This window comes from Fistularia commersonii, chromosome 4, assembly GCF_037954325.1.
Source record: "Fistularia commersonii isolate RoL2024-O1a breed Wild chromosome 4, RoL_Fcom_v1.0, whole genome shotgun sequence".
Taxonomy (NCBI): Eukaryota; Metazoa; Chordata; class Actinopteri; order Syngnathiformes; family Fistulariidae; genus Fistularia; species Fistularia commersonii.
This window is the reverse complement of record NC_141287.1, coordinates 18,927,979-18,955,204: the sequence shown is the minus strand read 5'-3', so window position 1 is coordinate 18,955,204 and position 27,226 is coordinate 18,927,979. Positions and strand designations below refer to the sequence as shown.

The following is a 27,226-nucleotide window of genomic DNA, read 5'->3' as shown; positions in this document are numbered from 1 at the left end:
TTTTGATATATATTTACATGATTATTCTGATTAATGATTGATTGATTGATTGATTGATTGATTGATCGATCGATCGATCGATCGCCACCGTCTCCATCTGATCGGAAATTCTCCGGCGGCGTCAATCTAGCGTGCTGACGGTGTCCGAGCGCGGTGCTCACTTTCCCCCTCGGAGCGGATTGGCGAGGCGTGTATCGGATTACAGCGGGATTGGTCGGCTTCCGCTCCGTCAGGCGCGACGTCAGCCCACGGCCACGACCGTCGTGTTGTGTTTTCCTCTCCTCCTCCTCCTCCTCCTCCTCCTCCTCCTTCTTCGTTTTCTTCTTCTTCAGTGGAATAGCAGCAGCGGACGCTGTCGGATGCAGCAGCGGCGGCGGCGGTGGAGGCGGAGGCGGACGCGCATCATGAGGACGGCGATCCCGGCGCGTCGGGCGGCTCAGGCGGAGGTAAGCTCCGTCCCTTCCACCCCCGCAGCCCTCCCGCACTCCTCCCGCACTCCTGCCGCAGGGCGATCCGACTTTTCCCCCCTTCCATTTCTGCATGCTCTCCACTTCCGACCGCATCCCCATCCCCGATCGGTGTCTTCCCGGGGTCGATCCCCGGAGCTGAGACGCGCACGGCGGCTTCCGCACCGACCCGAACCCCCCTCCTCCCCACCGGTTCCCTCCTACCTATGCGTAGGTTTTTGTCCTCCAGAAGCCGATGAGCAAGTTAAAGTAAAGCTTTTTAAACTTTTTTTTTTTTTCCCCATGTCAGCTTCTTCTGGATGGGCTTTCATACCCCTCTGACAGAACATTATTATTTATTACATTATTACATAATTCCACTACTTTTTTGGGGGGGTTAAATAAATGTCCTGCAGCCCTTGAGTAACCCAGGGGCTTACACTATATCCATCTTCCTTGGAAACATTAAAAATGTTAACTGTGCTCCAGAAAGTCCCATTTTAATTTTTATTTTTCTCCTTTTGCTTCATCAACTTGTTGTCTGCAGAAGCTCAGGATGTGTTCATATCAAATTTCAACATGCACTTGTTCTGTCTGCAACATCGGCATCATTTTTATATTTGTGAATAGAAAGCTTTCGCGGGTTTCATCTGGAATATTCATGATCTCTTCTTGCCCGGGACGATCAAGAGATTGGATAGATAGAAGGAAAATGCAGATCCAGATCCTCATTCAAACCACATCATGGTGTCCATTACACTTCCATCTGTCCTCGCCATACATTAAGTCTGGGTCAGTGCCAGACCTCCTTTCTATCTGCGTCTTTTTCCTTATGTTTTCAGCCGCGGAGCATGTCGGACCGACTCCCATCTGTGTCTGTGCCCTGCTTACTGTGACTATTCTCTCTAATCACATTTCTGCAAGGTGCAATTAGTCCAAGGAGTTTAAAACCTTAATCCCCGGTTCGAGCGTACTGCGTCTTTGCTTAGTCAGTGTGTGTCTTCCCCCGACCGAGCAGTCTATTCACACGCCGTCCCATTTTTTATTTCTTTCTTTTTTTTTTTTTGCATTGAGTTTTCTCACAGAGATGGAGATCTGATTTCACATATCTTTTAACGCACAAGGAGGAATTTAGCAAATTAATAAATATGTAAACTATATAAATGAGTAAAGAATTCCTACCACGTGGCATTGTTGAATTGCAAAAGGGCTGCTCCTGTCGCGGTCATCATGTAGTCTCATTTTTGTCACAGTGTCACATTAAATTGTGTTAGAGTCGTTTAGCAGACAACAAAAATTACAAAAATTGCAATTCAATAACCGATATTCAGAAGTCACCACTCTACCAAATAGCCATCTATTTATTAGTAAACACAAAGCTGCTCAATCGTCCATACAATGTCACTTTGTTTTATAATTTGTGGGATATATACATTTATTAAATATATATACATAAATCAGCACTTAATAATTTTTTTATTGTTTTTTTTATTGAAATTTTTCTTCTTTCTTTATTTTTTTACCTTTTCTTCTTCTTTCTTTTTTTTTTATTTTTCTTTCTTTTTTATTGAATGATTATTCCATGTTATCCGCTAGGCATAAATTCCTTTTATTTATAAAAAAAAAAAAAAACCTTGCCAATTCAAAGACTTTATGATTCTGATATTTTGATGTACCTTGCTGCTTTCATTTTTCTAAAAATTAATAACGTCATCCATCCATCCATCCATCCATCCATCCATCCATCCATCCATCCATCCATCCATATGCATACATTGGTTCGCTCCAGTTTGACGCTTGTGCAGGAAGGTTTTTGGTATTACCGGTTCACCGTTGCCGTGATTTCACATCGGCTGTCTGCGATGGCACAAGTCGGAAGCCGTGTGATTCATCCGCGGAGGTTCAGTCTCATAATAACCGTCATCCACTTTGCTGTGTGTTCACAAACAGCGCTCGCCATTGTTGAAACAGCCTTAAGTGCTAGCATTCACTGCAAATGACCTTGGTGATGTCGTACCGCTTATGTCTGGACTATCCCGTTTGTTTCGACCGTTTGATTCCGAAAAAAACGTCGTATTGTGCCGCGATTGCTTGGGAGGATTAGGAGGAAAAAAAAAAAAAAAAGTTTCATCACATGTTTCTCACCTCAGATTGCTCACGTCGGAGCTGCCTCCACCGCATGGGGGAATTTAGGAGTCGGCTGATTAGACGGACGCCGTTTTGTATTTGTTCCGTGGTCCGGATGCAAGCGTCGGGGTCTAATGAGTTTATCGAAATTGTCAATAGGTAGATCGGTAAGTGCATTTTATTCATCAGGTAATTTACTTTAAACAAGCCGAGGTCTCCCTGCGGTTTCCTTTTGAAACAGCTATTTAAAAGAAACCGTCCATGTGGTCGGAAGCTTCCCGCGGTCATACGAACATCCAAGGGTCTCGCCACTTATCCGCCGCGTACTAGACGGCGTGTCAGTGCCAAAAACAAAGATTTACCGGTAAGTACCTGGATGGAGTCCAGCGGAGACGTGGGGAGGGTTTGTCGGCGCTCTCGCCCGACAGGCTGTCGCGATCGGTCGGGCCGACGGGTGAGCTTGATCGTGGCCGCGGAGGAGCCGGTGTTTTTACGTAGGCTGAAAAATGCGCAGGGTTTAACCCGGCGAGGGGAGTGAGTGATCATAAATAAAGAGTTAAAGGCACAATTATCCGGCGGGGACTGGCTGTTTGCAGCAGGACTCTCATATCCTGGATTGTGATATGTTGATGGCTGCGAGGGCCGCGTGATTGAAGACGGAGGGGAGGAGGGAGGAAGGCGAGAAAAAGACGGGCAGAGAAAAGGTTGACAAACGAAAAGGCCGCGCAACACGTCGCCCGAAAAAGGAAAACCCACGTCGCCCACGAAGGGTCACAAAACTATCCGAATTACTGTCATCCTTGTGTGTGAAATTACAGATTATCGATGCCGGGGTTTTATCCGAGCGCTCGGCTCATCGGCGTCCGTACAAGGAACGCTCTTCCAGCCAGATTTAATGTAGCCTGACAAGCGCGCTCGCATTTCATTTCCCCCGGGCAGAATCGTCCGTCCCCTCCACCTCACCCCCGCCTATATTCATTCCAGTCACCGACAGATTCGCGAGTAACCGGCCAATCGCAAGCAGGCTCGGTGTGAGCGCCGGCCGATCTGGCATCGCCATTTTTTTTTTTTTTTTTAAACATCCAGATAATCCTCCCAAGTTTTGTGAAGATGAGAAGAATTTCCAGTATTTACATTTTTTTTTTTTCAGCTCACCATTATTTTGTCGTTTCGTCCAATCATCTCCACCAGCCGGGTTATTTATCTGACTCGCTAAGACGAGGCTCATTTGGGATAATAAGTATTTCGTGTAAAAATAGTTGTCGATTTCTGCACATCGTGGCTGTTAGTGTGTGACCAAACACACCACTCCGACCCCAAATGCAACCCCCGAACACACGCGGCCTCATTACCGTCATTATTTTCCCCTTATTTAATGATTTTGTGTAAAATGTGTGTGCTTGTGTAGTCTGGAACCCAGCACGCTACCACATAAAAAGAAATAATAATTAGACAAACAGCTGTGCAGATTAAACTCACCTTGGCTCTGCTCCCATGAGCCACTCCTACACATCTCTACCCTGCAGCACGGAGCTTCTCTTTTCCACAAAAATAGCCGACGCGCTCTCGCTGTCCGACGGACTCGAGCTTTTGCTTCGCCCGAGCAAACGCGTGCGATACGACTATTCCACGAAAAAGCCAAATGACTCGCCTGACGTCGATCATCTTGAAAGCACCAGAAATGATGAATTCTGTAGTTCAAGACCTCCTTCATGTGCTTTAAGGAAGGGGATTGTTGCAACGGATGTGACCTTCAGTTGATTATGTGCTTTAATAATCTGTTTGTAAGTGAAAATAAGGAATGCAGTATATAACATTCTGTTTACCGTATTTTCACGACTATAAGGCGCACATAAAAATCTTAGATTTTCTTCAAATAGTGCGGCGCGCCCTATAGTGCAGTGCGCTCTGTGTGTGTTGTAAGGCGGGCGTAGTAGAGAACACCATGAGAACGTTAAAAAGGGAAGTGTTGGCGTTGATTGTATATAAAAGAACAGGTATGTGCGTTATGCAGAACATCGTTGTTTTAACAACCCTGAAAACATCGCCGACAAACACATCCAGCCCGGCCACGTCGCCAACATGGACGAGGTGACGCTCACTTTCGACATCCCAGTGAGTCACGCTGTGGAGAGGAAGTGGACCGGCACGGTAGCGATACGCACAACCGGGTACGAAAAAGTCTTCTTGGAGACCACGGTTTCACTAAGAGTGGAAGGCAGCGAATGGATTGGAGATGCTCGGGCTGACGTGTCTGCCGGCACTGTTGTTGGAGCTTTCGCAAAAAGCCGGCATCATTTCCGAGGAGCCGCGCGGCGCGGAAAGCGACTCTGACCGTGAAGAAAGTGAACCTGGCATGTTTGATGGAGATTTAGCGCAGCTGTTCAAATCAGAAACAGAAGATGAGGACTTCCATGGGTTGGATTGATGACGATTACCGGTAAAAAATGTGAATACCAAACTCAGTTTAGCTCCTGCTCTATTTTTAAATACACACACTTGTATGCTTGTGTGTGTGTTGTTGTTGTTGTAAGGCGGACGTAGTAGACGACACCATGAGAACATTAAAGGGGGAAGTGCGGGCGTGGATTGTATATAAAACGCGCGCCCTATAATCAGGTGCGCCTTATGTGTGTGTTAAATACAATAATGGCACACATAACTGAGACTGCGCCTTTTAATACGGTGCGCCTAATGGTCGTGAAAATACGGTATGCTTCGTTCTTTTATATTTTTGTTGTTGTAGCCACAAATAGGCTCAGCAGAGAAGTACGCAGGGCTCCTGCAGCTGCAGGTGGTGTTGTCGGTTGAAGCCGTATATCTCTGTATCTTCAATTAAAGAGATTCGGTTTTGCATCGGACAGGCAAGTTGGGGTTTGAGCGAGGAGGGGAAGGGAAGGGAGAGGTCACCCTGCGGCCAAATGTTGTAATCCAATGCAGTGTTACACCAGATGCCAGTCGCGCCTTACATTTAATAAAGAATGCTATTTCATCATAGATTTCTCCAATCTGCACCGAGTCAAACTGTTCTGTGCAACGGAGATCCTTTAAAATAGTCCGCTGGGTTCTATCATCCAGTTTGTCGCCCATATTTAAATTTTGTTAAATCGTTTTAGTCGTCACGCTGAAATAGAGTCTCAAATGGACTGCGGTATTGATGGTTTTTCGTCGGACTTTCAGATTCCTTTCTAGCAGCGCTTTCTTTTTAAGGTCGGGGTCGGGATACAGAAATTCATCTCTTTTATTCGTGGAAATATTTCTTTTTTTCTTTTTATGCAACAAGCACTACGCTCTTTAATAGATTAAATTTTTTGTGACGCCAAAGAGAAGATTTTACTCGTAGGTAATGAAAGATGTTTCAAGCCGAGGAGCAGTTTCTAGTTACCCCATTAGAAGAGGGTGTCTGAAATGGCGTCTTTTGAAGTTTGACTTGATTTCCCCTGTGACCGCCAGATCAGGGCTCCTCTTCCACAAAGGAGGATCGGGCGATTTCTCTCCGACCCTCGGTTGTGACGCGAACGGCGGAGAAAAAGTTTGAACGACGCTCCTGCTGACGGAGCTCCCCTGCATTATTTGTCAGGAATTAACCGACCTCAACGGAATACTAGGCCGAAGGACAACTGAGGTACAAAGATAGAAATCAGACGGCGACTTAGTCATATTTTCAAATCATTTTCTTCGTCAAAATGTCAGGTTGTCTTGCCATAAACATTTTCCCCCGCTGAGTCGTGAGGATTTCATTAAGAGACAACAATCGCTCTAATTTCCTCGTGTACAAAAGCTCCCCAACAAAGCTCTTTAACTTGGTCCACTTTTTTTTTTCCTTTTTCCTGAATAGCAATATAACAAATGATCTTTGAAATAATATTATTCATTTTCTTCCGAGCTGCTAATTTTCTCAAAAAGTCTCGGCCGTTTCCAATCGAGCGTCTCCGCGGTCAACCAGGACTGAGCTGCGTTGTAATCCTTAAACGTACGCGCTTCCTGACTGACAGCCCGCCAGACGCATGCTTAGCTCAGTCAGCTGAAGAACTTTACGCTCTGAAACCGTCTCAGGCTACTCAAATCTGATTTCCCCTTGTCATGTTCTGGCACTTCCTCTGAATGTCCTGAAATCCACCTTGTGCGTTACCGAGGTTACGGAGGAAACCGGAGGCGACGGGGGAACTGATTCACGGCCTTCTGTTTATTTTCCGATCTGCAATTTCTCTCATTTGGCTCTTCTTTTCGGTAGCGGTATGTGGAAAATGTGCGACCAGAAGCTCAAAAAAAAAAAACAACGAATGAAGAATTCGGAAGATGAATTGACTAAAGCGAAGTGTAGGATGAGAGGTGAAACATCTTCGGAGGAAGGAATTCTAGTCCATTTGCTACGAAAAGCTTTTTGACATGCTTAAAACGAGGTCACGGCAAGTATTCTCAGTGCCATGAAGAATTTTGCCATCCGTGCCAATCAATTACCGCCGTGTCTCTGAAATGTGATAGGTTAGGCTTAGGCTGTCGCATCGGAATCAAGTTTGTTCAACACATGGGCGGCGCGACGGTTAGCGCTTGTCGTGTTCGCTTTTCCGTTTTCCTTCAAAAACGTGCAGGATTTTGATTGGATACTCGGTCGAGGTTCATGGCTGCTGAGGCGCTGACGTCATCACTGACAGATTTACAAACATATGAACCCCACAGAATAGCTTATTCACCATTTTATTGGCGGCAGTTGACGCGTTTTGTTTAAAATATCATATCGGCATTCTTTACATATACAAACTGTTGCATAGAAAAAAGCACATATAAAAAAACGTTATTATCTCTTACCTTTACTTATAAATGAAGTCCACGCGCCGCACCTTCTGAAGCATCGGTAGCTTGCCTGAAGAAGTCTTCCGTTTCTTTCTTCAGTTATAAAAGACTCTCTGTCTCAATGGAAATCGGAGCCAGCGAAGACAGTCCTTGATCGGTCCTGTTCCAACTGTATGTTTTGAGTCTTTTCGGTGCCAAGAATGAGCGCTCCGCCGATGCCGTCGTAGCCGGAACGGTGACCACCAGCTGGAGCAACTCTGTCGCCTCAGGAACAGTTTGAATGAGATCCTTCTGGGCCAAAAAGTTGAGAAGCTGCCCAGGAGATTCACATTCATCCCTCACCGTTTGTGAGCTGTACAGCCTGATGAGATCGGCAAAAAAACAGCTGGATGGCTGCGCTGACTTGCTGACGGTTTACCGTAGCTTGCTATTGCTAATTCTATTATTCTGTAGCTGAGTAGTAGGAAGGATCCCTGGCATCAGCGGCGCCCCCTACCGTGAGGCACCGTCACTGCGTGCCTCACTTAATGTCTCTTTGCAGTCGTTTTATGATACGAGAAACACCTCACAGTTGTTGATGAAAACATTAGACACATCAGCTTAACTATGGAAATTTAGTTCATATATTAAAAGTGTATTTTTGATAGTGACATCCACAGAGACAGCACTATGGTCTCAGTGCATAGCATGGCAGCACAGTTAGCAAAATCATCGCGCGATCCATCGTGAACGTTAAATGTGAATTTTTTTTTTGCGATTTTGGAAAAAAAAAAAAAAAAAATGGTGACGCTACGTTGAAAATAATGTTATAGTACAAATCACTGAATAAATATAATATAACATTTGATTTATTTTTTTCATTTTGCATTTTTTTCTTTCCATGATGACAGGTGAGGCCCGGCCTCCCCTGCCTCTACTGACTGCAGGTCACTGCTCTACCCGTAGTCCGGGGTGAACCGAGTTTTCTGCTGGGATAGGCTCTGGCAACCCTGACGTCCCGGGATAAGCGGTATAGATAATGAGTGAATGAATGAATGAACTCAAACAATTAATTATAATTGAACGGGCCGTCGACATAATCCGCCGCACATTAACTGGATGCGGCGTCTTGAAAATGTGAATTGGAATTAATAATCACGCTCCAGAGTCAGTCGTTAATATTCTCGTTTCGTATTCCCGTCCGGCTCTCCGCTAACGTTGCATGCTAGGCGTCGAGCATTTATAACTGGCCCTTAGTGTTCAAAGTTTCCATCAGATGCAGTCTGCAATTTGTTAAGTCATGGAGTAAATGAGCTCTTCCATTGCCAGCAGGAACTCATCCCTGTGGAGTTCTGTTCCCCTCAATTAAACTCCCTCTGAATTCCCATCGCCGGAGACACTTCCACGTAGCGTAGCTACGTTTGTAATATTTTACACTATTTGTGACGGTGCCTAAAGGCAAACATGTAAAGAGGAAAGATTATGATAAATAAATTTGTAATTCATTTTCCAATTTCATTTAGCTGCGTTTGCGATGCTTCACCGCGCTCCCCAGTCCGTCGCAGGGACGTCGCAGGGACGGGCAATTTAGGGTCTCCAATGAACCTTCTGCACGGTTGGACGCCGGAGAACCCGGACCAAATATGAAATGACACAAGAATTTGAGGAGGGCTTATTGCTTGAGGGTTTTAAAGTCATCCATCTTTGATAAAGTATGAAATCCAGCGCAAGAACTCAACACGGTAAAGTCACATCAAACGCCTGGATCTCTGAATCAGACTGTCATTGTTTTTTCGATTTCATGTCGTCTACCATAACTATAAAATGTTGTCTCGCTACCTTGTTTGGTGACCTTCTTTGGAACCCAAGTTCCTGGCCGCGGCAAACCCCCCCCAAAAAAAAAAATTTTAAAAGTAAAGGCGAGCCAAAAAAATAAACAGATTAAAACAAATCGGCCATCAAAAACATTTGTGATCTGCTTGGTTCTTGACCTCAAAATCAAGATTGCTCGTTTCTGTAAAACAGCCGTTTACTTTATAAATGGTGCTTGACCTTACCTTTATTTATAGCCGTGTCATCTAGAGCAGAAGTCACGGGCAGGAAAAAAAATCTGCAAGAAAGTGATAAAGTATAAGTGAGAGCTTCGTTTTCAGAGGAAGTCAATTTGTGAAGAAATAGTAATAATAATAATAATAATAATAATAATAATAATAATGATAATGATAATGATAATGATAATAATTCTAATAATAATAATGATGATGATGATTATGATAATAATAATAATAATAATAATAATGATGATATAATTGAAAATGAGTATGCCCCTATAGTATAATAATTTTAAAATAATTAGCCCCTGCTCGATTATAATAATAATAATGATAATAATAATAATAATGATCATAACGATGATGATGATGATAATAATAATAATAATAATAAGAAGAAGAAGAAGAGTATAATTTAATATAAATTAGACCCTGCTTGACTTTTTTTTCTGAAATTCTTTTCAATGAAGGAAAATCAAGTCCAGTTGCCACGAGACGAAGATTGTGACTAGCATTAATCGTAACCTGGACGACCGAGAACCTCCATAGGCAGTAGATAGAGACCATAGGTGTTTTCAGATTACCTCCATCCATCGCTGTGTGTTTCCAGCGCAGATCATCGGGGACAAACTGTGGGGATGAAACCACACCGGTCAGAAAATGACCTGAGTGAAGTCTTGGTAGTGAATCTAAAAAAGAGAGAATCCTACCCGGCGACATATAGTCCGATTTTCTTCAAGCACAATGATATTCCAGACTCTAAATGTACTGAAATCTGCATCTCCTCCCCCGCCCCATGTATGCTCGAAAAGTTTTGCTGAAGAGAAGAAGTTCGGGCAGCAAAAGAAAGGAAATCCAGCTGTTTGATGATTCTCCAAAGTATTGCTCATTTTTGTTTTGTTTTTTTTGTTTGCTGAATTGAAATGCTCGCTCTACATGGAGTTGCTCAGCATATCAACATGGTAATTGCCGGTGATGGATTTGCACAAACTGCAATTGGACTCTGAGTTTCTCAACCAACACAGCTTTGCTATTCAGGAGATATTCTACCGCAGAGAAGAGAAAAGGTCAGGCTTCTCCAATTCGGTTGGCAACATCTGTTGGGTCCTCCTACCGGTCTGGCCTCCGTGAGATAGAATGGCTGTCTTTGGTGAAACGAGGTTCATGAGAAAACAAATGAAATGAACTGACACCAGGGAAAATATTGACTTATTCTATTTTTTTTTTTGGGGGGGGGGGGTTGCAATACAAGTAGCAATTCCAATATAGATGCAATACCGTAGCCCATCTATTTCTGAGATGAGGTCGAGGTTTTTGCCGCAATTTTCGGAATGTGCGGCAGAAACATGATGGGTATTAGTCGCAAACACACATATATGTGTGCATATACACGGGCGTGTTTTCAGTTGTAACATTGTATTTTGCATTTATATGAAGTCAAGCTTGATGTTTGCCGTGCAGCTTATTAATTTAACGCCGGTAAAACATCAACACCCTGGTCAGATCTTCCTCATTTCCCTGGGTACAGTATGTTTATTACATTAGGAGTGGATAAAAGTATCTGTATGGCCATTGTTGTGGAAAAGTTTATGATAATTAGTTTAAAAGTCAGCGCACCCACAGATAAGACAGCTTGGAGATGCCGCAAAGAAACCGTGTAGTTGAACTCTAGTTTGAAGCAATAATAGTCCTTAAAGGTAGAGGCGCGGTTCAGAGGTAGAGTTGTTTTATTTGTTTTATTTAGCGTCACACCTTCATTCAGGCGATCACCGCTTCGCAGTTCAGCGGTTGAATCTATTTGCGGCTGTGAGCTCAAACCTCCCGAGGAGAGAGTTGTAACCCAATGAGGATTTGCTTTCATTATGCGCTGCCCGTAGAGCTGCTGGATAACCTGCAGGTTATCCAGCGATTGCGATTTGCAGTAAATAAAACTCGCTTCCCGAATCAACACGAACAGATGCTCGTGACTTTTGCCCCGCGCCCGTAAGCTTTGGTCTGTTTGGGAAGCACGCCGGTTGAATTATAATAATACCGTCATTTCTGAACTATTTAGGGCGCCTGAATAGAAGCCACACCAGTGAAAAATCAGTAAATAAATATATGTGTACATATATAGGCTGCATTAGTCTATAAGCCACACAACTATGTACTTGAATTTTTTTTTTTTTTTTTTTTTTTCAAACAGTGCCTGCAACACGGCTGATGAAAAAGATTAATAATAAATAACACAAGGAAAAGTCCATCCATTTCCGGTCCCTGCTCTGTCCTACTCGTGCTGATCGGTATCATCGTCCTCCTCTTGCGCACTAAAACTATTTTTTTTTTTTTTGAACATTTATTAGAACAGGTTCCTTAACAGAGTCACACACATTCTTACAAAACCTCATAACAAGATACACATTATACAATATTCTTTATAGGTCACTTATTTCCTCACTAGCAAGCGAAAAAAAAGAAAACAACACAAAAACAAACAAAAAAAAAACATCTAACTCAGTCAAATAGAGATAATATCTTCAACTATCCAAATATTTTTTAATGGGTGCCCATTTGTCAAGATATAGGTCTGTCTGAAGTCGTAAGTTTGCTGTTATGCATTCCATGCAGTTTACATCCTTGGTCCAGGGTGGGTGGGTGGGGTTTGAGCCAGTTTACTGTGATCATTTTATGTGCAATTAATAGAAGAACTCTAAGGGAAAACCCCTGGTTTTTCCTTAAATCGCTTGTTGATGCTGTACCCATAATAAATTACTGTGGATCAATTGGTCTGTTTAATTTTAGAATCTCACTTATTTGTTTTTTTTACCTATTCCCAGAATTTCATCAGTTTAGGGCAGTCCCAGAAAAATGTGGGAAAAGTCCCCCGTTATGCCACAGCCCCTCCAACACAGGGGAGAACAGTTATTATCATAAGAAGCTAGTATCAAGGGAGATTTAAAATACCTTATTCTTAACTTCCAGCTGAACTCCCTCCATGTTGGGCTGCTTAAACATTTTTGCCAGGGCACCCAAGAACTCTCCCATTCTCCATCAGCAATCACAGCATTAGATTCCAGTTCCCACTTAGCTTTCACATCCAGTGTGTCCACTGAAGTGTCCATACGTATCCTGCCATATATATCTGATATTGTATTTTTAGTGTTCATTTTGTTCTCAACTATCTCAATCCAATATTGTTCAAAATTAGTTGAAGCTTCTTTAATATTGTCCCATTCTTTGTGTGTCATCAAATAATGTTGAATTTTGAAAATATCTAAATAAATCCTTAGAGTCAATGTCGTATTTTGCCTGAAGTTGTGAAAAAGCCCTCAGAGTTCTTCCTTCAAATAACTGATTTATTGTGATTAAACCTTTCCCTGCCCATCTAATGAAACCATCCATCTTTGCTGGTAGAAAGTCACCTGCTGCTGTTATTTTTGCTTTAGATTCAGGAATCATCTTACCTTTTCCCAAACTAAAACTATTAAAGTTGTCTTCTTCAGTGTCGGAATTGAACAAATTCCAAATTTCACAGTGATTTCATTGGTCCGATGTGACGAGGCTAAACGTTTTAGCGGCGTAAAGCTCATTAGCCCCCCCAAAAATCCATAAATTATCTGCATCATTGTTTAAGCTGCAGTTTGCAAAACATGTGAAAAAAGTAGTGGCTCATAGTCAGGAAATTACGGTAGTCTTCTTTCATGGTCACATCGGTATCTACGTTCCAGCAAGGATGGGTGTCACACACACACTAATAGCCACTATATGGCCAAAAGTATTTGCTCACCTGCCTGGATTCGCATTTTAACTTAAGCGACATCCCGTTCCTCATCCGTGGGGTTCAACCTGACTTCGGTCCTAGAACACCTTCGAGATTCAACGTGTTTATTGTCACATGCGCAGTATAGAAACGTGTTTCCCTGTGCAGTGAAATTCCTATTTTGTTGTCAGCAGTGCATTTGGATATGTGCTGATAGGAAGAGCGTAAGCATTATTATAAATATAATTCTAGATATGAACAGTGCAATAGAACAGTGGCAGTGCAATAAGACATTTGAGTGCTGCTCGGTGTGCAACTCACAAAGTGCGGATCCAAGGATGAGTGCAATTTAAGTGGCCAGTAGACTTTACATATGCAAGAAGAATGAGCGTCAGCTTTTTAAGAGTCTGATGGCAGTCGGGTAGAACGAGTTCTTCTGGGAAAGCTGTCCACAAGTTTCAGGAGTGTGTTTATGGGAGTTTTTGAGCATTCTCCCAGAAGCGCATTTGTGACATCGCACACCGATGTCGGACGAGAAGTTCTCAGTTTGCGCTTCGTTTCGAAGGTGTTCTATGGGGTCGAGGTCAAGTTTGTCCACACCAGACTCTGTCATCCATGTCTTTATGGACCTTGCTTTGTGCACTGGTGCACAGTCATGTTGGGAAAGGAAGGGTTCAGCTCCAAACTGTACCCACAAAATTGAGGTCATGGAATCGTCCAAAATACTTGGTATGCTGAGGTTTCACTGGAACTAAGGGGCCGAGCCCAGCTCCCGAAAAACAACCCTGCGCCATAATGCCAAACTTCACACTTGGCACAATGCAGTCATACAAGTCGCGTTCTCCTGGCGACCGCAAAACCCAGACTCGTCCATCAGATCGCCGGATCTAGAAGCGCAAGTCGTTTCTCCAGAGGAGGCGTCTCCGCTGCTCGAGAGTCCGGCGGCGCCGTGCAAAGCGTGCACCGCATCCCACGCTTTGCATTGCACTTTGGTTGGAGCTGGGCGGCTGTTTAAACCCATTCTATGAAGCTCTCTGCGCACTGTTCTACAGATAATCATGAAGTCTAGAGGTCGGTAGCGATTGACTCTACAGAAAGTCGGCGACCTCTCGGCGCTATGCGGCTCAGCATCCGCTGACCCCGCTCCGTCGAGTCCATGTTCTTATAAAACAGCAGACAGCTGACTGCGGAATATTTCGGAGCGAGGAAATATACGACTGGATTTGTCGCACCCGTGGCCACGGAAGTGATCGGAGCACCTGATTCCAATGATTTGGACGGGTGAGCGAATACTTTTGGCTATATAGTGTACAATATACCCTTGTTTTTCACGGGGGTTACGTTCCAAACAGAACCCGTGATAGGCAAAAATCCGTGAGGTAGAAACCTTTATTTTTTTTTTACATTTATTATACAATTAAATACCCTATTATACATTGAAAAGAAAGAACAAACCATTTTACAGGCTCAATCATTTGTTCCACAAATAAAAGTACTGTACTTTAGAAACGTTTTGGGACAGTTGCAACCCTTTTTGCATCCTTATTAAAACTTATTGCTGTTGTCGTCCTTATGTTTTTTTTCTTCCTTCTTTATGGAACGAACGGAAGATTCATTCATTCCGTAATGCCGACCTACAGCCGCATAGCTTTTACCTTCCCTTAGCACGTCCAGAAGTTTAACTTTATCTGCGATAGATGGCATCTTCCGCTGCCTTTCGGGCCCTGCCGCAGATGCTTTTGTCGGTCCAGAGCGTTTTGTCAACATTATGGGTTTTAGAGAAACTCGAAATTGCAAGCGAATTTGCGCATATGTGATGTAAATTTGGCAAGCTGTTCTACGCACGTGTACATATTAAACCGCAACGTTATTGACGCACAGGTAGAGAAGAAGCGGAGTGACTTTTTAGCCAATCGGAATGCAGAACACAATGCACGATGCAAATCCGTGAAGTAGCGAAACCGTGAAAAGTAAACCGCGTTATAGCGAGGGATCACTGTATAACAAGTTGGGGGCAGCCGGGAGGAAAAGCAGTGAAATGGTTTCCCTGGTGAAGGCCTTATGCCCTGGAGCCAACATGGGCATGGAACCTGGTTATTTGTCCCTCTCTTGGAGCTTTTCCTTCAAACTTTTGACTAATCTGCTGTATATTTTGCGAATGACGTGCTGGTGGCTTTTGAGATCAACACACACACACACACACACACACACACACACACACACACACACACACACAAACACAGGGCGGACTCGGTTCCTGGGAGTGCAATACAGAGCCGTGAAAAACAATCAGAATAATAACAAACCACCTGTTCGGCCTGCGAAAAAATATGCAAAAACATGATATTTTCCCCCGCGCTTTATTTTTTTTACCAAATTGTTATAAAGTAGACAAAAGGACATGATCTGGATGTCGCCCAAGTTATTTTGCCAGGAATTTTATGTTGACAGGAGGTCCAAAACAGAGGGACGCCGGCAGGACAGGAAGTACTGATGCAGAATTGTTGTTGTTGAATTGGCTTCCAGAGAAATATTGGTCCGGACAGAGCAAAGTAATAATGTGCCCAAACGCTCTACTTTCACTTATTTATATTTATTATTGTATTAACCTCACTCGATGTATGGCTACATTGGAAATCCATTCATGTAGGTATTGATTTGCTGATGCTGTGGCCCATCAACACGCAATTATGTTTTCTGATGACCAAATAGGCTTTAAAACCCCCAAGACGGAATTCAGAAAAATGAAATAGAAAACCAAACAAGTGAATATTTGCCTGTTTGACCGGAGTGCTCTCGTTCTGTTGCTCTTTTGCAATCGCCCTTCTTTTTTTTTTATTATTTTTTTTTTATTGCATTCGTTTCCAAGGTGGGGCCAAAGGTGAGATGAAAATTGATTTCTAGTAAATTAGAATTGTAATTTGGAGGAGAGTTACCGTGTTTGCAGGTCTCGGCGGGTCATCACACCCCTTTTTCTGTGAATAGAAAAATAAGATCCATAAGACATGCTGTACAGGAATACTTTGAAATGTCAGCAGTACTTCTTGCATAATATAACCGTATCACAGTTTCACTATATATTATTGCAATACGGATTTCTGCAAATATGGTCATTTGTCTGCGGGTAGCACCGGCCGGCAGTGAATAAACTCGTGAGTATTTTTACGAGCAGCAGAGTATCTGCACGGGTACGAGAGGGCCTATCGAAGGTCTAAAACGAGGAGCCGGTTTCAGGACATGTTGGCGCTGCCTGTCTGTAATGAGCACAACTCCAGGAATGACATACTGGAGAGAATCCGTTGTCTCGCCCGGCCTTCCTCATTACCATGCTCTCGTTTGCCCTTGAGGTTAGAGAGTCGAGCCGCGACGGGAGTCTCGACATGATCTCCCGGGCTTGGGCACGGGAGTCGAGCCCCATCAACGTATGGAATTCGATACCGTATTCCGTAAATTCTGCCCGCGACAGAAGCCGTATCATATTCCGTTTTTCATGCCGTCTTTCCTGGAAGCTGCGCCGCGACGCGCCATCGGACATAAACGTTGATATGTGTTATGTTCATACTTCCGAATGCGGTGCACATCCTTTACATTCAAAATTATTCAGCCTTGATATTGTTCCGTCAAAGAACCGAGGCACATATCCATTATATTTTACTGCAGCCTCAGATTTATGACCCTTTTTTTTTTCTCTCTCAAAGAACTTTAACATCGTTCGATGTGGTGTTTCAGCATAAACTGGAATGCGGGTAGGATCAGTCAAAGCTTTTCTATAGGACGTCGGCTTCTCCGTACATTTAAATTTAGCTATACCGTACTTTAGGTTGCCTATAAAGTTGTTTATATCTCCTTTTGTCCACCTGACTGCGCATTGGTGCAGGATCTACTTTGCTAAGCCTTTTGTCTCCCCCTCAGTAATCGTGAGCTGGGCTAATTATAGCAGTCAGGCAAAAACCCAAAGTAATTATCACATTGTGAAGAATCAACCCAATCTCGGCGCGGTCGACTCCTCCGCAGCCCCCGGCAGCAGACCGCAAGGACGCGCAGCTGCACAATTAAGACAGTTTGATAAACATAAAGCGGAGAAAACCACATGACCTGATGCGGACTCGCAAGCGTCGGGCAAAGGATTCAACACGGGTTGCTTTTTCGGCAAGCTGGTGGTGGATATACGGGTATACGTGGATGAGTGAGTTGAATTTTTGATTTTTGCCTGCTATGTCAATCACGAATGCGGTTATCTAACGCCGGGTCGGATGGATTCTGAGGACATATTCACGCAAACCAGCTTCACGGAGACTACAGCACTGGGTAATTGAAAAAGTTACTCTGCCAAGACTTTATTTTTCAAGCTCCACTGTTGTTTGCACTGCAAACAAACAAAAAAAAATCTCTCCAGGCATTGCCTATAGTAACGGTGCGACTCGGAAGGGACGTGTTTACAGTACGGCGCCACCGCCGCCAGGACGAGCCTTTATTTATTGCATCCAGATCTAAATAGTGATAATATAGCAAACCTGGGCAGCGGGGAGACAGCTTCAAAAGCTAATTAGGCACCAGGAGAGGAAGTACGTCGCGCTTCACACATCAAGACAGCAGGTGGAAGAGAAAACGAAATATTCTTTGCCGGGTTGAGCCTGTGGAGATCCTTGTCTTTCTCTATTTAGATTTTTAGTTGAATTATAAAATTAAAATAAAATAGCGTGGTGAATCCTCCTCCATATCTGCATGTGAAAGTTTATAATGGTAGCCGGCGTCACGTAAAGCCCGATGTTCCCGCGCAGCCACGGCGAGAGGGGGGGGGACGTCACCGAAGGAGACGCCGCGTCTTGTCTTTAACCTTTAATGCTGATGTATTGAAAAGAATTCCGCGAGCAACGCAGTGTGTTTCATATCCGGGGAATAAATTATGTAGCTCGGTGAAGATGGGAGTCAGACTTACCCGAGCAAACATCACATGCATAAATCCAGAAGAATTTTTTTTTTTTGTATTATTTTTTCTCTTTTTTTTTTTTTTTTTTTTTTTTTTTTTCCTCAATCTCAAATATCAGGGGAAGTTAAATTATCGGATATTTAAAAGAGAACACACCGAGAGACATTTATTGTCGGTGCTCAGGCTGCAATTCATCATTGACATCCCACAAAGCTCCAGAATTTATGGAGTGTCTCTCCTTTGCTCATAGTATGCAGTGTATGATACAGTGTTTGATTTATTACTATTATATTATGTCTGGATTATTCCTATTTTTTATTTAACCAGTAACAGTCAGCAGATTCGGGATCTCAGGATGAAGTTCTACACTTAACCAAAAAAAAAAAAAAAAAGTGAATTGCCGGGAGATTGCTTTAGGTCCGTGTTTTTATTTCTCCGTGTTCTTTTTTTTTTTTTTTTTTTTTTCAATTTAGCCTGCTGGACATGCTGTGAATCACGACACCTTTTGGAATAAAACCGACAGTGAAAGGTGTGTCTTGCTCATTGATGAGTCGCAACCATGGCAACCAGATTGACTCGGTCTACCTCTCTCTCTCTCTCTCTCTTCTCTAGCCGCATACTCTCATTTATTCCTAACCGTCTACTCTTGTTTTTTTTTTTATTTTTTTATATAAAGGAAAAAAAAAAACAGCCAGTCACAATTCCTTTGTTAAATCTTCAGAACAGTGAGTCCTTGAACGCAAACAGACATCATCATTCATCTATTCATTCGTTATCTTTCGGCTTATCGTGCACACGGGGGTCACGACCCGGCTGCGGCCGAGGCAACGCCGGCCGAGAGGCGGGGTTTAACCCGTTCCGCTCACCTGTCAATCACAGGGCTTACATACGCATATGTGGAATCTGGAGTTAAGACTATTGCATGTTCTTGATCTATGGGAGGAAAATAGAGGAGCAGTGGAGGACGTGCCCGCGGCAGGGGTCTCCGTCGGCGTGGAATCACAATGCGTTTTACCGTGAAGGTGGCAGGAGCGCTAACAACCCCCCCCCTCAGCCGCACCGCCAGACCGCAGCCACGCCAAAACAACAACATTACCACACTGTTATACGGAGCTTGAACACTGGCTTGGAGATCAGCTCCTGCTGTTTGTCAAGCAACAGTTCAACCAAACACAAAGGACAACTTACCGGTTACCTCACAAAAACCAGTGACCGGTGACCAATAGTAATAGTAATATATTTTATGTGGGGCGCCTCACTCGACACTGTAAAGGCTCATACACAAAATTACCACATGCAATCATATATATGTACTTGTAAATACACATGTGTATAAGTCACAAATATTTTTTATATACCTTTAACTTATTTTTACTTTTATTTCTTTTGATCTGTATTGTTCTCCTTATTTTATTTTTATCATTCCCAATTTTTATTCTTTATTTTTATATTTATATAGGGAATTTATTATTCATTCTTAATAATTATAATAATAACTTCACCATAATGTTATATTATATAATATTGTAATATTATATAATATAATTTAAATTATTAATTATAATAATTATGTTATTATTATTATTTATTTATTCATTTTATTTATTTATTCTATTATGATTCTTTCCCACTTCCCCGCTGCTTTCAATGTAAAGCAATTTCAAGTATTCTAATTTGTGATTCTGATACATAAACAAAATGTAGATTTAAAAGAAAACTTTAAAAATAAAAACAATATAAGTGACAAAGTGGTGTATATTAAAAGCATATTAAGGTCAGCGCAAACAGCGCGCTTTCCATCAGATTTACATTGAAAGCACAATTCATAAAGTTCGGGAAACTTAAACCTGAATTGACATATGAGTCACAACGTCTTATTTTGGTGGGGTTTGGAGACATTGACGCCCGTTGCTACGGGATACCCTTTGCACCTTAGCGGCTTTACTTCGCACATGGATGTTTTCGTCCACGGAGCACCGACCGCGGGTACCTATACGTCAATCCATCAAATAATTATACAACAATGAAAAATAATGTCAGACAGTAACTATGATGAATCTACTTCAGTAATTACTCCGCAGCTGTATTTCACTTGTCATTGGCTGTCAGCAGTAATTAATATCTGCCTAATGAGGTTTTCCATAGGACAAGGACGGCAGTGGCCTTAAAAGGAATCACAACGCTTATTCGGTATTCTGTCACCTCCTGTCTTTTATGCCGAAATGGATGTTCTGAATCAGACACTCGGGTCCAGATTTATTGTTGGTTTAAAACATAACTTGCGCTTAATTTGCAACCTCGGATAGTAATTTAAATCGTCCAACTGACGGCGATGAATTACTGAGATGGATTTGTCCCTTGGAGCTTTTCTGCCTTGTAAATCCATGTATGACTTTTTTATTTATATTTCTTTCAATTTCAGACACATTATATTATATTATATTATATTATATTATATTATATTATATTATATTATATTATATTATATTATATTATATTACATTATATTATATTATATTATATTATATTATATTATATTATATTATAAATAGGTAGCTATTGTATATATTTATTTAATTATGCACTACTTATTTTCTATCTATTGTTTTTATCACATTTAATGTATATATCCATCCGATTAATACGTACATATCAATTTGTAAATAACTGGTATATCACTGAGATAACACAACATGTAAGACTATTCATTTATTTAATGTATTTATTCTATCTGCACCTGCTGCTTTATTATCTGGTTAGATGCTAAATTGCATTTTGTTGCTCTCTACTCGTACAGTTTAATGACAATAAAGGTTAATCTAATATTATATTATATTATATCAATTCTCTCACTTTTATTTATTTATTTTTATTATTATTTTTTAACACTTTATCACTGTTATTGTTTTGGTTTTTATAGTTTGTTTTAGATTTGTATTTTATGTGTATATACATGTAGGATGTCCTTGAGCGTTGAGTAAGGCACCTTATAATAAAATGCATTATTATTATATCATGATATATATATTAATAATAGCATTGACCTTCAAAGGTGATGTGTGATATTTGGTAAACTGCTTTACCAATTCGTCTCGGTGTGTTCCGGATGTGTTTCGCCGGGTTCGGGGAGGGACGTTTAAATCAGAAGTTGTTGCGAGCGTGCACAGATGCATTTCATGATAATCCATCGAACACATGCTCATTAATGCACCATATGCCGGGTCTCAGAGGCGCGGCGGCGTCTCTCGGGCACGCTAGATTTATTTTTTAAACTTCCTCTCTGTCCGGTTGCGTCTGAAGCCAGGAGCACGACAGATTGCCAAACTGTGTAATTCCAGGTTGAGTTGATTTTTTTTCGGTGCCTTTGGACACGCTGCGGAGACAAAAAAAAATAAAATAGTTTCAGATTGAAACCAGCTCACTTTTACACATGTCAGATTCCCCCTCCCATTTCACCGCAACAAACAAGTAAGATGTGATGCCACCGTTGCATCATTTAAGGAGTGGCCTTCGGTCCCGACATAAAACAACATCCCTTTGAACCTGACGCCTTGGCATTTGATAAAAGCCAGCCTGCAGTCGAGGTTTGAGGTTTATTCATCTTCCCGGTCGCTTCTCTCTTTGAAAAACAGGCGACGGAAGAAACTAATATTATCCGTCACCTTTGCCGAATTGTGACGTCGCCTAGGCTGAGAGTGAAGTGACAGCTTTTACAAATAAATCGAAATGTATCTCTCGGAATAATCGTATGCACGGGGTGTGAGGCCCACGCCCACTTTTCCGGAACACACGCTAAAATATTAATCGTGAGAAGAAATAAGAAACGAGCCACCTGTGCAATCCAGAGGCGTGGTTGGATTTTCGACACAAACGCATCGACATCTCCATCCTTGGTATTAGTTTTTATACAAATAAAGAAGGAAATAAATCGCGCTTTCGGCCGTATTCTCGGCTCATATTAATTTTTTTTTTTTTTTTGTGTGTGTGTTTGCCTGTTTCGCCTCCTCCTGCACCGCGGGAGAAAATAATTGACTTCTCTGTTTGCGCACGGGTTTTTGCAGACAGAGGCTCTTTTGACTTAAAGCAAAATAACAACAATTCCTAACAGGCAGACGCCGAAATAAGCCGGGGGAGCTGTGTTTCAACTGGGCTGGAAAAAAATAAAATAAAATAAAACAACGCTGGAAACAATTTCTGAGACATACTCAAAGGATCTGTCACTTCCATTCAGTTAGAATCAAAAGATCCGCGCGTAGTTGCACCTTGGTATTTCAACTGAAAAAATGCTGTTGAACACATGGATTTTGTACAACATTTACTACGTCTTCCTTCACTTTTCTCGTCATCCATCATCTTGAGCCCCCGCGCCCGTTGAGCTGAATATATCGCCTTGAACAACACTTCAGATGGCGCAGGCTCTTTCTCCGATGATGTGGACATAAATCACTTTGTCGCTGCTTCATGAAGAATAAAGATAGTATTGATTTTGCTTTCAATTGCGCCGCTCGCAGTGTTTCTTTCCATCACGGCGCAGACACGCCGCACGCCGTCGAATCAAGTCAAATCCGCGTGTCATCCGAGCGTCCTCGCGGATTTATCGGGATTTTTATCTCGTGCGTTGACTCCCGACCCCGGGGAGGCAAACACTCGGCCTACGGTGCGACGGCGAAACTTGATTTCGTCGTCGCACTCGCCGATCTACTGCCCGGATGACCCGAAAACCTTGTCGACGCTGTGTCGAGGGACACTGGCTGAAAATGAGTTTCCCTCTAAATCATGAAAAATAAAAAAATGAATATTTGAGTTATTTTTACTTTCAGTTTAGTCATTTTTACCAAAATGCAATATGAGACATCATATGTGAATAAACAATAACTTTGAATATATCTCTGGTTATAAATTCAGGTCAATTCATATATAATTATATGATATCATATTTATATATATATATGTATATATATATATACACACATATATATACACATATATATGTGTATATATACATATACATATATATACATATATAAAATAAAGGGTTAAATTAAAATATATTATATATAATACATTATATATAATGTATAATAGATATAATGTATATGTATAATATATATTATATATAATACATTTTATAGATAGATAGATAGATAGATAGATAGATAGATAGATAGATAGATAGATAGATAGATATCATATATATATGTATATATATATATATGAAATGTATTATATATAATATACTTTAATATATATATATATATTAATTATAAATATTTTTAGGAAATTAGCACTGTAGAAACCTTCACTTTTCCTTTGCAAGGCAAATGACAGTATTTGCGATAGAAAATGACATTATTGGTTGAACTATGGCACTTTTTTTTGTAACCACCTAGAGGATTTTTGTAAAAATTACTGATTCTCAAGCAAAGCAAATATATCAGGCTTTCAGACCAAACATGACCGTTTACGTAGCTTCGCGGTAGCTCTCGGTTTGTTGTCGCTTATTTTCACTCAGATGACAAGTGTAATGATTATCATAATTATTCAATAAACACGGAGAAGTGTTGGCCCGGCAAATCTAAGCTCACTTGTTAGCACGGTAAGTTTCCGTCACCATGGTGAACGTCTCCGTCCGACCCGAGCCTCGTGCCCGCCGAGACACGAGGCTCCGACGACGTGCGACAACCGATCACCTCCGTCGTTTCACGAAATGAGATCACCATGCATTATGCAAAAAATAGAAAAATTCAGCGATATTTAAGGTCGATGATTCACCCCGAGATTTCGAGACGAGATCTTGACGATTCCGTGTTTCCTGATCTGACTGACTCAGAGCGCTTCCCGCTGTAATTGTGTTTACCATGCAGCCCTAACTTGTGTCATAAATGATAGAGAGCTCTGAGGCTGAATAGGACTTGGAGCTTGACTAAAGAGGTTTATTACTGGGCCTGGCAAAGGGAGCGGAGCAGTTCCTTTAGTTCTGTGCGTTCAATCCAGATCCAAACGTTTTGAGCGCGAATGCATAATTTATGACTGCCATACTTTGGGAAGTGAGGGAGAGAAAGATGAATGAAAGACGCCCCTCCTTTCTTTCTTGTGGGGTTGAATGCAAAGAGTCGCTGGCGTGTCACGGGGGTGCAAAAAAAAAAAAAAAAGAAAGGAAAGGAAAAAAAAAGGTTGTCGTGGTTTTGGGCGAGTGTGTTTATTTTTATTTTTTTCAGCCGTCTCAGATGTGCGGCCAGAACAAAGTTACCATGGTTAACACCACGGAGTGTGTTGTAAGGTGGTTTGTTGACCCTCCGCCGTGTGTTTAGCGGCCGCTAACCTCACTTGTACGCTTAAAAGCGAACCCACGTCTGGGAGGTTAAATTAGCATGAATATGCTTGATTGTTTATCACATTATACGAGGAATTATGTCTTTAAAAATCACAATTTATAACATATATTAAGCTACGTGTGCATTATTTTACTAGCATGCGGGGTTGTGTTAACTTTTACTCTGTATGGTAAATATGTTAATGATGCAACATTGTGCTGCTTTTGGGTACAATTTCCAGTCCAAGGGAAACACAGGGATTGATGCTGGTCTGCACAGCTTTCCAAGATAAAAGAAGAGAAGAAAAGAGTGGAAAATTGCTTGCGGATGTTCACGATTAATGTATTCTTGCTGCTTCTCCCCGGATGCATTTGATGCATATAAGTGCTCAGGGGTGGTTTTAAACGGACCGTAAAGCTAAATGTTCCAGGATATCAGCAGCCCGCTACTGCAGAAGTAGCATCTGATGACGAAAGAGCGGAGAAAGCTGACGACGCGTCACCCGGTCAGTCGGCACAGCGGTAAGTCTACGGATCTTTACGACAGACGCTCTCTCTGGGTTAGCATAGCAACGCAGTCGCATGGAAGACTTTGGACGATTCCTCCCTCTTCTTTTGCTTCTCTTTTCGTTTCGTCTTCATTTTCGAGCACATTTTGATTTCTCTCTCCGACGTTATCTTCCCAGCTCACGTCTGTCTCGGGTTCAAACGGGAAGAGTTGCACAGGTGACCTGTTTTTGCAACGTAGCGTAAAAGGGGCGGGACCGAACCCGGCGCAACCCCGTGACGTCACCACCCAGACAGTGTTGTGACGTAAACAACAATGGCGGCATATAACTGATTGTTTTTTAACAATTTTATACAAATTAAGATATATTGAGAGATTTTATTATCGTTTTAATGTAGCTGGACAATAACGGTTTGGTAACCGGGGATACTTTTAAGGATTTCTCATAAATCGCAAAATTTCCTGGGAAAAAAAGCTATTGTTTCTAACTAGCTGGTACAAATACTGATAATGTCTTTAAAAAAGGATCATTCTGCTGATCATCACACGAAATCACGAGCGGAAGCGAGAAAAGTCAGGTAAAATAAAAGCGACCGAGCTCAGCGCAACCTGAGCTCGGAGATGTTTTTATTGTTTTTATGCAGCCGGTACAAATAGGATAATAACGGTCTCGGTAACCAGGGATACTTTTAAGGATTTTCTCATTCAACGCAACAATTCTTGGAAGAAAAGCTACCTTTGACAGGAGCCTCACTCGGCACAAGTCGTGCGCAACATATTTCCTTTTGTATCGTAGCGCTATTTCAGTGCAGGGTTGAGCAACTCTGCTTAATGAAAGCTTAATAAGGTACAACCACACACACACACACACACACACACACACACACACACACATCATACATCAATGCCTGGCTTCATAAACTCTTCCGCTGACCCTACTTAACCTCAGGGGCGATCAAGTTTGATACGTCAATTAACATTGTCAACTAAATAAATTAAAGTTTGCTTTTTACAATTCCCGCGGCCCGGAGTGTAAAATTTGAGATATCGCTCCATAAAAATCAAAGACGAGCAGATTGTTTAACAGATTCTCTCCCGCGGGCCTGCAGACAGGCGGCGCGGCTCTTCGCGGCGTGCAAAGCCGGAGCGATAAAGCATTTTGATTTTCCTTTGTTGCCTCGCGCCGCCTCTGTGATTCACTTTGTGAGAGAAAATACTGAACTGCTCTAGTCTCCACATTTTATTTCATTTTTTTTTTTTCGTATTCGGCCAACCCTTTCCAAATCAATTTCAGTTTAGGCTGTTTTTTTTTTTTTTTTTCCCCAACAAATGTTGAGCACCCTAGACTTCTGAAGAAACATCTCATGTGTGATTTTGAAATTAGAAATTAAGGATCTCTCATATTCATTTAAGTACTCGATGTGATTTTTTTCAAAAAAGTTTTGCCCTCTCATGCACAAAGCCTGGATAGCAAAAAAGAAAAAAATTACATTTGTCACTTTTGTGCTGTAATTTCTCAACTATAAGCCTATAATGTTTTTTTTCACACGCTTTAAACACTGTGGCTTAAACAATGACGCGGCTAATTTATGGATTTTTGGGGGCTAACAAGCTTCACACTGTCAAAACATTTAGTTTCATCACATCGGACCAATGAAATTACCATGAAAAGGTCAAGTCTTCATGAAAGACAAAGATCCAGAGGGATTTTCAGTTTTTAAGTTCACATTTTGGCTGGTGAGTGCTGATACTTTGTCCAGGTTGATAAATAAGATACGATCGACTTTATTTATTCCAAGACTGGGAAATTGTCACAGCAGCCTTGCAGGGCAGAAAAGTCTGCAAGCTGTAATAATAGAGAGTATACCATTGGCTATACCATTGGTTCATTGCAAATGAACAAGACTATAAACTATAGAAAACAAAATATAAAAAAATATAGAGCTGGTGGTAAAAACAAACCAAAAAAAAGGAAACAACTACCGTATTTTCTATAAGCCGCTACTTTTTTCTCACGCTTGTGGCTTCAATAATGACGCGCCTAATTTATGTTTTTTTTTCAGGGCTTACGAGCATCACTAAAACATTTAGTTTTGTCACATCGGGCCAATGAAATTCTGAGGCACAAAGCAGGGATAGAAAATGGATGGATGGATGGATGGACTTTTCTTTGTGTTATTTATTATTAATCTTTTTCATCAGCCATGTTACAGCCACTATTCAGAAATTTTTAGTACTTATTCATGGATGGTACCGGCATGTATTAAATTCAAAGTAAGAAAATGTCACAGGTGGACACCTGTGACTTATAGTCAAGTGCAGCCTATATATGTACACAT

General features: G+C 41.7%; 1 protein-coding gene across 1 annotated transcript in view; it reads left to right on the top strand.

The window, feature by feature from the left end:
* Window positions 1-405: 405 nt before the first annotated feature.
* Window positions 406-27,226, top strand: part of b3galt1b (UDP-Gal:betaGlcNAc beta 1,3-galactosyltransferase, polypeptide 1b) — a 54,506-nt gene continuing 27,685 nt past the window's right edge. The window contains exon 1 of the mRNA XM_086145807.1: window positions 406-446. The gene's annotated coding sequence lies outside the window, so the exon portion shown is untranslated. The remainder of the gene's footprint in view (window positions 447-27,226) is intronic.